Source organism: Adiantum capillus-veneris, chromosome 9 (assembly GCF_014529385.1).
Source record: "Adiantum capillus-veneris isolate H3 chromosome 9, ASM1452938v2, whole genome shotgun sequence".
Taxonomy (NCBI): Eukaryota; Viridiplantae; Streptophyta; class Polypodiopsida; order Polypodiales; family Pteridaceae; genus Adiantum; species Adiantum capillus-veneris.
Window position 1 is genome coordinate 120,109,228 of NC_140939.1, and position 13,640 is coordinate 120,122,867.

The window sequence follows — 13,640 nt, forward strand, 5'->3', positions numbered from 1 at the left end:
GGAGAAGTACTTACCCTTAGTAGAGTATGCTTACAATAACACTGTACATACTTCCACAGGAAAAGCACCTTTCGAGGTAATTGAGGGAAGATCAAAAAGTCCCTTGCTACTTAAGGTACATGGGAAGATCTTCGCTGTAGATGAGTATAGCCGAGACCTACAAGAATCTTTCCAAAAGATTAAGGATGCTATCTCTATCTCATAGCAAAGGCAAAAGGCTGCTGCTGACAAGCACAGAAGAGCCCAAGCCTTTAAAGAAAACGATTAGGTCTTGTTAAAGTTTCCCAAGGCTCGATTAAGGCACACAACGGGCAAGAATCCTACGGGCCACCAAAAGTACTATGCTAAACTAGCAAAAAGGTACTATGGTCCCTTCCAAATTCTTCGGCCAATCAATGAGATGGCCTATCAACTTAAGTTGCCCAATCATTGGCTCATACACAATGCTTTTCATGTGAGCCTATTAAAGCCTTACAAAGGAGAGCCACTTCAAGAACCAACTATTGAAGACCCACCGGAGATCGAGGACCAAGAGGAGGTGCTGCAGCCCGAGTCCATTCTCCGACATGAAGACAAGGTATTAAGAGGCGGTAAGACTATCCGACGATATCTTATTAAGTTTAAGAATTATCCTTTCGAAGATGCTAGATGGATGCAAGGCATACAATTAAAGGATAACCTAAACCTTGTCAATGCATACAATGCTTCCCAAGAGTAAGCAAATGTACAAAATGTTAAAAATGAACAAAACTTTTGTCTTATAAGACTCTCTTTTTCTTTATTTGTGCACAAAAATGAAGTAGTATGCATGCTTAGATCAAGTTTGCGGAGACGACTTCTCCCAAACACCAAGTAGAGCTTGTCACTCTACTATGGAAGACTGATAGGACTAATGTGCAGACATGCTTGCGGCAGCCTCAGGCTCTCAAGCGCCAAATGGACTAGTCATCCATTATGGAATGATGTCGTAGGGTAACATAGGGATCCTCTACCCGCTAAGAAAAGGACTCATGAATATGCTTTATCTTCTCTACACCATAGTCGAGGACGACTATCATTTCAAGAGAGAGGTAATGTCATAATAATCAATATCTAATTCTCCTAAATGATTTTCTCATATTAAACTGATCATTTAATGTGGGGAAGTGCCAAAGGAGAAAAAGCTAGAATATTGGTTAAGCCAGCAGACCGGCCACAGTAGGGATCCAAAGGAGGGAAAATAGGGATCCAAAGGGGGGGCCATCTGCAAAAGAGCCATGTGCAACAATGGGCTAAAAAGACCCCAAGGTTCAGCCCATTAAGACTTCCAAAATTCTAAGGTTCCAAAATTCAAAGGTTGTGTCCAAAGGTCAACCCTAGGGAAAATTGGATGCTTTGTGTGTGCCCTAAAAGTCTTTGCACATCCCTACATGGGAGGGGGCGAGCCCCAAAGGTAGGGGATGAGAGAGAAATCCACACACACACACACACACAGGCTCCCTTTACACAAAGGGAATGAGGGACACATGTCAGCTCCCTAGGCCAGATGCCCACAAGGTGTGCCCAATTCCTATTGGAAGACCCTTGAAGTGGACCAATGAGAATTAAGCTAGAGTAAATGTAGTTTAATTAATTTAAAAACATTTAATAAAAGAAACCAATGAGAATTAAGTCTCATAGAAGACTATTGGGCAGTCTCCCAAAGGGTCCAATGAGCATTCAAAAGCCCCATGGCTTGCCTGATTTCTATTGGCCAGGAGACAAAGGGGTCCAATGAGAGTTTAGTTTAATTATTTAATTACCTAAAGCTCTCACAAAAGGGGAAAGGGGGACACATGTCAGAAGGCTATCACTTATGCTGCTTAATTCCTATTGGCTTGACTTGGGGAGGTCCAATGAGGCAAAAGCCAGACCAAATTAGCAGCTAGGGCTCGCCCAAGAGAGAGAGGGGGCTGATTTTTGCTTGGCATTGACACACACACACTCACACTTGACCATGTGTGAAGGAAGAATACTCTATCTCCTCCCAAGCTTTAATGGAGAGCTCATCACCTACTCCAAGCTTGTGAGATAGAAGCCTACATCAACACTCTCTTGGCATGTGGATGCAAATCCAACCAAGAGCCAAGCTTCAATGCATGCTCATCTCCTCTACCAAGCTAATTACTAAGCTAAGCTATGCTAATATGAGTGATTATGTGAGGAGATGTACATCTTTCTCGTAAGATACTCCTTCTTCCTCTCAATCTACTCTCATACCCTGCTAGCTCTCACCATCTTCGAAGGTGTGTGAGGTCTTGGGTCTGAGAATGGGGATAATTCAAGTTGTGTTTGATTAAGTGTTTTGCTTGGTGTATGAAGCTTCCATCTTCATTGCACTAGCTAGTCTTCAAGGAACACAAAGAATTGTATTGTACAATGTCTCTCTTGATGGGAGAAACCACAATACAAAGCCTTTTGGAGGGGGGACCGGCTCCATGCAAATCCGGTCCTCAACTGTTGTCAATAGCTTAATTTCTCTCTCTTTTGAAAGTATTGTCGATGCTATCTAACTAGGTGTTATGTTTTTTGTTGCTCTCTCCACCCAAGCACTCTTGTAATTCTCATTAGGAATCTATTCTAATGAAATGCCCACTATGTTCATGCTAATTTCCGCTACACATAAGTTATTAGGCCATTAAATGTTACAGGATAACTACCTAATGTGGGCTTACACGATGACACATGTTCTTGTGTTGAAGGGCATTTGAAATGTTGTGCAAGGCATTGAAGTACATCCGCCTTCTATGGGATATAGGCTTTGTTGAAGATGTTGCAGGTTCTTGCATGTCTATTGTTGCTAGAGTTGGATTGTCTACAGCTGAGAAATCTATTTAGGATGTTAGCAATGCACAAGCTAATGCATATCTATGATGTGCACTATCACTCCTCACATTCGCTCAACGAAAGCACGAAAAAAGGCTTGGGATACTTTAGCTGGTCTTTATGCAAGTCATAACGAGGGAAAAATTGCATTGCTACTTAAAGAGGTGGAGTCAAAGATTATGCAAGAGGAAGATGGCATGGACACTTTTCTTGTTGGTATCAATTATATCAATGAGCAACTCATTTCTACACGTGAAGTTATTTCTGACAATTCACTTGTGCGGACTATGCGTTGCCAAACTCTTACTAGACTTTTGCTACTAGTACTTGGAGACTTATGACCCAAGGAAACCCTCAAGCTGTCAAGTTTGATGCATTATGCACATTACTATTACAAGAGTCACTTTCAAAAAAGAACAGGGCTAAACCTTGTATAGTTAAATATGCTTTGGTCGCTGCTAAAAAAAAAGGTGGTAATAGCAATGCAACCACTTCTCATGGTTCTTCTATTGAGTAGCACATTGCATATGTCTAGTGTTTTTCTGGCAACAACTCGTTTGTAAATTTTGGTGAAAAAGGAAAGAAGAAGATGTGTTTCCATTATTGCAAGGCTAATGACCACTTGCTAAAACAATGTCCTAAGTTGAAGGCAAAAGAATCCAAGAAGAAAGAGGTTGGATGTACCACCAATGCAGCTATTGTATCTTCTATTAATGGAGATTGTGATGTTGATGTAGATGTTGAGTAGGCATTTAGCAAAGTATACTTATGATCCCTTCTAAGCACGTTACTTTGCATCATGATTTTTTGCCTCTCAAGGCTGTCCCTCACGGGAGTACTGTCACTTGTACCAACAATGCCTCTTATCTAGTCAAGGGAGTTGGAAAGGTTGTGCTAACTATTGTGAATGGAAATTCTTTTACACTTGTTGATGCACTTTGTCATAAAATATAATATCTAGCTAACCCAAATGATTTTCTCCTATTAAAATGATCATTTAATGTGGGAGAATAAACGGGAACAAGTGTTAGAATAGAGATATGTGCTTTTAGACCTATCTCAATAGGGGACCAAAAGGAGAGATGGTTGCATCTCAATAGGGGTCCAAAAGGAGATTGTCCACCAAAGATCAATGTGTAATAAGTGCTTCTAGACTTATCTCAATAGGCCCGACCAAGAGGAGAGATGGTTACATCTCAATAGGGGTCCAAAAGGAGATTGTCTACCGGAGAGCAATGTGTAATAACTACTTCTAGACTTATCTCAGCAGGGGCCTAAGAGGAGAGATGGTTACATCTCAATAGGGGTCCAAAAGGAGATAGCATATCAAAGAGCAACGTGCATCTAATGGAGCTTAAAAGACCTTAGGGTTAGCTTCATTAAAGACCTCCAAAGTTTAGTGTTAAAGTCCTTAGACCTAAGACCTTAGGCAAGCTAGGATTGAGCTTGAAGTGGGAACCGGACACAAGCTTGAGAGGCTTGTCGTGGTTGCTGACTAAGGTGCTTGAGGTGCTTGTCATGCTTGATGAGTAAGGTGCTTGAGGTGCTTGTCGTGCTTGCTGATTAAGGTGCTTGCAGTGCTTGTCGTGCTTGCTGACTAAGGTGCTTGCGGTGCTTGTCATGTTTGATGAGTAACGTGCTTGAGAAGCTTCCCATGCATGGGGAATAAGTTGCTTGAGTAAAAAAGAGACCCTACAAAGGTGGGAAAAAGCCCCAAAGTTAGGGGAATCTTTGACTTAACTACCCAAAGGGCACCCCCTTTCTCAAGGGGCACATGGACACATGTCAAGCTCTCCCTATGCTTAGCCACATGGTACAATGAAATGCATTGTGCATGTGATTGGCTAGGCTTAGAGGGGTTCAATGAGCTTCAAGCTTGAGCTACAAGGAGGGGTCGACTAAGGCAAGCAAGGGGTGTGCTTGGTGTTATACACCCTCTCACACACTAATTTTTCACACATTCTCACTTGGTGAAAGTGGAAGAACTCCATCTCCTCCTCCAAGCTTGTTGAGATGTTGAGAGCCTACACCAACACTCTTGGCTATGGAATGCAAATCCAACCAAGAGCCATGCTTCAATGCTTAAGCTTGACATCTTCTCCATCTTCATCACTATGCTATTATGTATGTTAGCAAGAAGAGTGATGATAAGTGAGGAACTATTTCTTTCTCCTATGAATGTTTCTTCTTTCTCTTCCCTACCCTCATTCCCCGCTATCTCTCTCTACCTTTGAAGGTGTTTGAGGCCTTGGGACTGAGGCCGTGGATGGTTAATACTTTTACAAAGTTTATGTTATGCTCGTGATGCATGAAGCTTTCCATCTTCATAGCATCACCAAGGTCACAAGGAACACAAATATTGTATTATACCAAGTCTCTCTTTATGGGAGAATCTATAGTACAAAAGCCTATTGGAGGGGACACCGGTTCCACATAAATTCGGTCCTTAACTATTGTCAATCAAGTTCTCGAAATTGTCTCTCTTGAAAAGTTAGTGTTCATGCCAAGTTAATCAAGTATAATGGTGATGTTGCTACCGCTAATTAAGTTCACCCTCTGTGTTCTCAAAGTAGTCTCACAAAAATGCTCTCTTTAATTCTTTTACTTCCGCTATTCTCAAAGTTCATGGACCATTTCTATTACATGGTCTCATAGCTATTGGTTTCTCTTTTCTTGCTTAAGAAGAGAGGTCCTTAAGTTGTCGATGAAAGGTTAGGCCTGTTTATTGCAATAGGGTAAGTGGGACAAGGATCTATTATCTTGGTTGAGAAGGACTTAGTTTGAGGTACACCATTGGGAACTATAGTCTTAATAATGGAGTCTCTCAGGGCTTGCCTTTGGCTTAACCATTATTGAGCTTACTTGCAAGCTCAACAGAATCTATAATCAACCGAGCAATGTTAGACCCTCTCCACTAGTCTTTGCAAATCAACAATGTCTAAACCACGGGTGTGGCTGCTTGAGAACTAATTTTCAAAGGTAAAGAAGAGTAGCGACTAAGGTTTTTGAGGATACCAAAGCACAAAGTAATTTATACTTAAGTTTAATTAGCATGGCTGACAATAATCAAGAGAGTAGAATGTATATTGACAACTTTGATTTTGCACATAAAGGTGCTAACGATGATGCCCCCATATTTGTTAATTATCTTGTTACTAGGTTGCAGCAAGCTATGGACAACCTTGCTTTGCAAGCAGAAGTTACTCAACAACTTCGTGCTTATGGGATTTCCCTTCCTCTCCAAGAGAAGAGAGAGCTTAGGAGGCCTCTTGATGAGACCCCAAAAGAAAACTCTCTCCCATAAGAGAGGAGAAATTCAAAGAACGAAAAAGAAGTGAATCCCTAAGTTTCTCTTAAGAAGTAGATCCACGAAGACAGCGATCTAGACGATCGCCAACTCCTCCCAAGAAGAAACGGTCAACCCACAGCCCTCCTCGTCACTCTGAAAGGGAAGAGAGGAAACAAAGGAAGAAAAGGGTAAGAAAGAGGTCACCCTCTTCTTCACCTTCCTCCTCTTCCGATGAAAGCAATAGCTATTCTCCTAGAGAATACAAGAGGAGATGACATCGCAAATCTTACCTTGCATGGCGAAGGTCGCAAAAGCTCAAGAAGTTCAAAGAGGGAGAAAAGAGTATCTCTTTTCTCACATATGATGGCACCTTTGGTGCTATCGGACAAAGTATTGGCCTTCATCCAACAATTCCATGTAGCTATGCACTTCCAAAAATTGGCTCGTCAATGGTGGGCTAGCCTTCGTGGCAACGACGAGGCCCCAAAGACAATGCAAAGGAAAAAGTGCTTACCGAATGGTGGAGTTTGAAGCTTCTGTCTCATGAGTCTATCCACAAATATGCGGACAAGTTTTGGGATTTATATCTCAAGGCTAATGTCTTTCAAAAAATAGACTTCGATGAGCAAAAGCAACAATTATGTGCGGGATTACTTGAAGAAATGGCCGAGTATGTCAACTACCAACATCCTAGTTCTATCATGGAAGTAATTCACTACTCTATGGTTGCTTCATGCATCAATTTTCAACAAGGGCCTAAAAGGAATGCCAAGCCCATGGAAAACAAAGATTGAAATGAAGCAAAGGGGAAGAACAATGCTCAAAATTCTTCCCAAGGCAACTCTATCAACAACAATAAAGCTAAGGAAAAAGGAGTATACAAAGGCAAGAATCGATTTCTCCCGAGGAGTTAGACCGTTATCGCAAAGATAATTGGTGCTTCAAGTGCGGGGAGCAATGACATGCCTATCGTGCTTGCCTCAAAGAAATGTGTGCAATGAGCCGCCTAGAGCCTCTATGGTTGAAGCTCCAAAAGAAGATGCTCATTGCGAAGGATTTATCCTTTCCTATCTTTGGGAAAAGATGCAAGAGATGATGCCTTTATTTTGTTTGACCCTGGGTCAACACAACTTCATATCCACGGAGTTGACCACCAAGCTAGGCATACAAGCCCACGAGAGGGGAGATGCATTGAAAGCCAATGGATCTATCAAAGGACAAGACGTCACAGTTACTCCCTTAATTGGAAAATTGAGGCTTCATGTCCAAAGCTATGTGGAAAAAGAGGATTTCTTCATCTCCCCTCTCAAACATGAGGATGTTATCGTTGGGGCACCGTGGTTTAACTGGATGGCTTCCAAAATGAAGTTCCCTGAAAGGAGAATCTACTTCACCTACAAGGAAAAGAGCATGTACATAGATGCTAATGAGTTGGGGAACACCATACCCCTGGTAAATTACGCTTGCTTTTGATCAGTCAATGGAAAGCTCTATTTTTGCGTATATAATTTTTGTTAGAGAATCTGTAAATGATTCTAATGTTTTCACAAGTAGCAGTAAAGGGAATCAAGAGGAATTAGAGTTTTCTAATTTTCTAAATGGATTCCAAGATGTTTTCATTGATGACATCCCTAGTGAGCTACCTCCAAAATGAGGGATGATGACTATGCAATTGAGCTCCTACCAGGAAGCTCACCGCCTAACAAGCCTCCTTATGAGTTTCCTAAGCTCAACAAGAGGAGATCATGAGGAAAGTGCAAGAATTGGTGGAAAAGGGATGGTGAGGCCTAGCTCCTCTCCATTCTGTTCACCTGTACTTTTGGTACAAAAGAAAGATGGCACATATCACATGTGTGTCGACTATAGCGCACTAAATAGGATCACTGTAAACAAAAAAAATTCCCGAGCCACGGGTACAAGATCTATTTGATAAGTTACAAGTTTTGGCCTGACAAATGCTCCAGCCGCATTCAAACTCATGATGGATAAAAAAATCAGGCCACTCAAATTCTCTTGAGGAGTACAAGCGACATCTCCAGGTAATTTTTCAAGTTGTGAAAGAGAATAAGCTTTTCATTATCAAAAGAAAAGTGAATTTTTCCTACAAGAGATTCAATATTTAAGTCACATTATCTCTAAAGATGGCACCCCTATGGATCCAATGAAGCTAGAGGTAATAAAAGGATGGCCTAATCCAAGGAATCTACAGGAGCTACGAAGCTTTATAGGTATGTGTGCATCCTATAGATGCTTCATCAAAAAATTCTCACTAATAGCAGGCCCATTATATGACTTAACAAAAACGAACGTTAAGTATTCATGGACTGCAAAAGTGCAAGAACCTTTTGAGAAGCTTATCTCTCAATCTATGCTCACACTACTAGATCTCTCAAAGCCATTTGAGGTCCAATGTGATGTTTGTGGTGATTTCCTTGGAGCTATTTTGCTTCAAGAAGGGCATGCCATAGCATATGAGAGTCAAAGACTCAACTTCGATAAGCGAGTATTGGGCAAATACGAAAAAGTCCTACTAGTTGTTCTATATGCCCTAGACACGTGGAAACGCTATCTCTTGGGGACTCCATTCATCCTACGAATGGATCAGAAAGCCTCAAGAACTTCATGACGCAAACCAAGCTTGCCGACAAAAAAACGAGGTGGGAAAATTTTCTTTTGCAATTTAAATTTCATATTGGTCACATTGCTGGCAAGCACAGACAAGTGGTTGATGCACTTTCACGACGGCAAAGGGCAAATGTAGTGTCTATAGCAACTCACAATGATCTATCTTTTATGATAGATGAGTATGCTATTGACCGAGACTTTAAGTACGTAATTACAACCTTTGCATTGGGGAAGAAAAAATAACCATTCACCTTGGAGGACGGTTATCTTCCAAATGACAATAGGCTTTGTGTTACTCACCCATACAATAAGAAAGTCATGTATGAATCCCATGCTTCTCCGTAGGCAGAGCAAAGAAGGATCCCATAATCTACTCTTTGAGGAGTGAAAATGTATATATGTTGGCCTACCATGAAAAGTAAACATCCCATGAAGATGCATGCTATGCCAAAAGTGAAAATTTGACTGAGGGAAGCAACTTGGATTTTTTCAGTCACGACAGCCTTAACAAGAAAACACACTCTATGCCTGTCAAAAAGACTATCAAAGCACATCAAACGGCAACCCTTTCTAGATCTTCAATTTTCAAGTATCACGGTTGCCAACATCCATAGTGTCGGACCTAGATCCTAGAATAACCAGTAATTTTTGGAAGGGTCTCTTTGAGAATCTAGGACGTAGATCAACGTTCTTTATGCGAGAAGTACCTACCTCTTATAGAGTATGCGTACAATGACATTGTGCATACTTCTATGGGGAAAGCACCTTTTGAGGTTAAAGAGGGAAGATCTAAAAGTCCCTTACTATTCAAAGTACATGGGAAGATCTTCAATGTTGATGAATATAGCTGAGACTCACAAGAATTTTTTCCAAAAATTAAAGAGGTTATATCCATCTCACAGCAAAGGCAAAAAGGGCTGCTGTTAATAAGCACAAAAGAGCCTTAGCCTTTAAGGTAAATGATTGGGTCTTGCTAAAGTTTCTCAAGGCTCATCTAAGGCATACTACGGGCAAGAATCATACGGGCCACCAAGAGAATTATGCTAAACTAACAAAAAGATACTATGGTCCTTTTTAAATTCTTAAACCAATCAATGAGATGGCTTATCAATTAAAGTTGCCCAACCATTGGCTTGTGCACAATGTTTTCCATGAGAGCTTACTTAAGCCTTACAAAGGAGCGCCACCAAAAGAAGCAATAGTGGGTGGCAAACCCTCCAAAAATCGAAGATCAAGAAGAAGTACTTCAATCTGAGTCCATCTTACGACATGAAGACAAGGTACTAAGAAACGGTAAGATTATCCGACGATATCTTATTAAGTTTAAAGAATTATCCTTTAAAGATGCTAGATGGATGCAAGGAACCTAGCTTAAGGATAATATGAACCTTGTCAATGCTTACAATGCTACACTAGAGTAAGCAAATGAACATGCATATTAAATGAACAATATTTTTGTCTTATAAGACTCATTCTCTTTCTTTTATAGTGCACAAAATTTAAGAAGTATGCATGCTTAGGATCATGTTTGTGGTGACGACGTCTCCCAAACACCAAGTAGAACTTGTCACTCTACTTTGAAAGTATGATATGGACTAAAGAGCAATGGACTAAAGAGCAGACATGCTTGTGGTAGCTAAGTCTCCTGAGCACGAAATGGATTAGTTACCCATTTTGGAATGATGTCATTGGGTAAAAAGGGACCCTCTACCCGCTAAGAAACATGGACTAATGACTAGGCTTTATATTCTCTACCTCATAGTCGAGGACGACTATGATTTCAAGAGAGGTAATGTCATAAAATCTAATATCTAGCTAACTCAAATGATTTTCTCATATTAAACTAATCATTTAATGTGGGATAATAAATGAGAATAAGAGTTAGAATAGAGACATGTGCTTCTAGACCTATATCAACAGGGGACCAAAAGGAGAGATGGTTGCATCTCAATAGGGGTCCAAAAGGAGATTGTCTACCAAAGAGCAATGTGTAATAAGTGCTTCTAGACTTACCTCAGTAGGGGACCAAGAGGAGAGATGGTTACATTTCAATAGGGGTCCAAGAGGAGATTGTCTACCAAAGAGCAATGTGTAATAAGTGCTTCTAGACTTATCTCAGCAAGGGACTAAGAGGAGAGAGGGTTACATATCAATAGGGGTCCAAAAGGAGACAGTCTATCGAAGAGAAACATGCATCTAAGGTTAGTGTTAAAAGTCCTTAGACCTAGGATCTTAGGCAAGCTAGGGCTGAGCTTGAGGTGGGAACCTGACCCAAGCTTGAGGTGCTTGTCGTGGTTGCTGACTAAGGTGCTTGAGGTGCTTGTCATGATTGATGAGTAAGGTGCTTGAGGTGCTTGTCGTGCCTGCTGACTAAGGTGCTTGAGGTGCTTGTTGTGCTTGCTGACCAAGGTGCTTGAGGTGCTTGTCATGCTTGAAGACTAAGGTGCTTGAGAAGCTTCCCATGCATGGGGGGTAAGGTGCTTGAGTAAAAAAGAAACCCTACGAAGGAGGGGGAAAGCCCCAAAGTTAGGGGAATCTTTGACTTAACCTCCCACTCACCCAAAGGGCACCCCCTTTCTCAAGGGGCACATGGACACATGTCAAGCTCTCTCTATGCTTAGCCCCATGGTGTGCTTGAATCCTATTGGTTGGGCTAAAGAGGGGTCCAATGAGCTTCTAGTTCAATTCAACGAATATCTAGATATTTTCAAGTTCTCTCTCTCAAAGGGACAAGGAGGACACTTGTCCAAAGGCTACCAATGTTGCTTGAAATGCATTGTGCATGTGATTGGCTAGGCTTAGAGGGGTCTAATGAGCTTCAAGCTTGAGCTACAAGGAGGGGTCGACGAAGGCAAGCAAGGGGTGTGCTTGGGGGTATACACCCTCTCACACACTCATTTTTCACACATTCTCACTTGGTGAAAGTGGAAGAACTCCATCTCCTTCTCCAAGCTTGTTGAGAAGTTGAGAGCCTACCCCAACACTTTTGGCTATGATTGCAAATCCAACCAAGAGCCATGCTTCAATGCTTAAGCTTGACATCTTCTCCATCTTCATTACTATACTGTTATGTATGCTAGCAAGAAGAGTGATGATAAGTGAGAAACTATTTCTTTCTCCTATGAATGTTTCTTCTTCCTCTTCCCTACCCTCATTCCCTGCTAGCTCTCTCCACCTTTGAAGGTGTTTGAGGCCTTGGGACTGAGGCCGGGGTGGTTAATGCTTTTACAAAGTTTATGTTATGCTTGTGATAACATTGTGTTGAGATTTAAAATTTCCTTTTTCCCCTAAGAGCATTTCCCCACATAGCTGGATCCCAAGCCCAAGGGTTTATTCACATAATGCTCAAATGGTTACTTTAGCACTAAGAGTTATCCAACCAAACGGCATTTCATACTCACATATGTTGCAGGCTTATGGTAGAAATGTATATACTACATGTGAACCAAGGCTCTTTACACACATGTACATGAGAATTATGCACTTCCTTGCAAGATTAAGGCAAGAACTTTCTCATGAGCACACACATTGGCACACACATGATGAGCACTACATTTGACATTTATGTGTGCATTACATTAGCCATGACGGCCGCATCCTCTAGAAATTGGACTAATGAAACCAATAAAGAATTCACCATACACATGAAGATGAAGTGGGACAAATAACAACATAAAGATGACAATGCATGAGGCCAACAAAATGAAGATAATTGAAGAAGACAACAAACAACAAAGACAATAAGATGAAGACAATTTCGACGACCTCTTCACACATAACTGAATGAATGAATTAATGAACAAATTTGTACTACCTAGGGATACTAATGAACCTATTAAGTATCACCATAGTTATGAATCCAATTGAGAAGCATTGGTGATGAATCAAATTGAACTGCCATGATGTATCAAGTAGATGAATCACGTAGCCTAAGAGTACATCATGACATAAAAATCTTTGTAAAATCCCAAGTTTGGCTTAATGGGGTGTTTGTTAGGGTAAGCCCAACTTGTGGCACCATATGGGAAATCCCTCTAGCCACCTAGGAAAGATGATATGATGACATGGTTCAATAGCAAAAGGATGCAACCCCTCTAGCCAATGACTTAGTAAAGCACGAAGCTTATTTACGATTCTAGTCTCTAATCAATCAATTGCACTTTTGAGTTCTATCATTTGTGTCTATATTCTACCATAGTGCTCTTGCATTTGGCATAGTCTAACCCTAATCTCCATCTCTTTAACCCTAACCCTAACACCATGGTCAAGCTAAGGTTCCATGTTCCATAGCTTAAAGCTACGCCATTGGTAATTAAGGAACACACTTTCCAATAACATCAAGTGTCTAAATTCCAATACTCTGGATCAAGCATGCATTCTATACTATGGAAACTCTTCCACCTTGCATGAAAGTATTTGAACAAAACTTTTTGTTATATCACAAAGAATGGTATTCTCCACTCCTTTTCTACTTCAAAATCTTCTAGCTTCTCAAGATTTTTAAAACTTTGTTGGATTGTCTACCAAGTCATCCATACTTTCCACTTTCCCTAGGTTTGGTGCTTTTTAATCAGGTTGCGATTCGTAAACATACAGACATTATTATGTGGTATGCATCCATTACACTCCTCCACCAAGCAGGCGTGTTTATGAATTCTTGCAAACTTGTAGCCTTATCTTTCACTTGTTTAGACTGATCAAGCTGCCATTCTCAAACAGCGTATAACCAAAAGTATCAATTACAATGCACTTATTACATAGGAGAGACTCCAATGTGTATTAGTGCGTGCAAAATTGGGTATCAGTAGGCAATTTCAACATAACTAACATGTCCATTTGTATATATGAAGCACTCTTTGTCGTTTCAAAATAAGTTGCACAA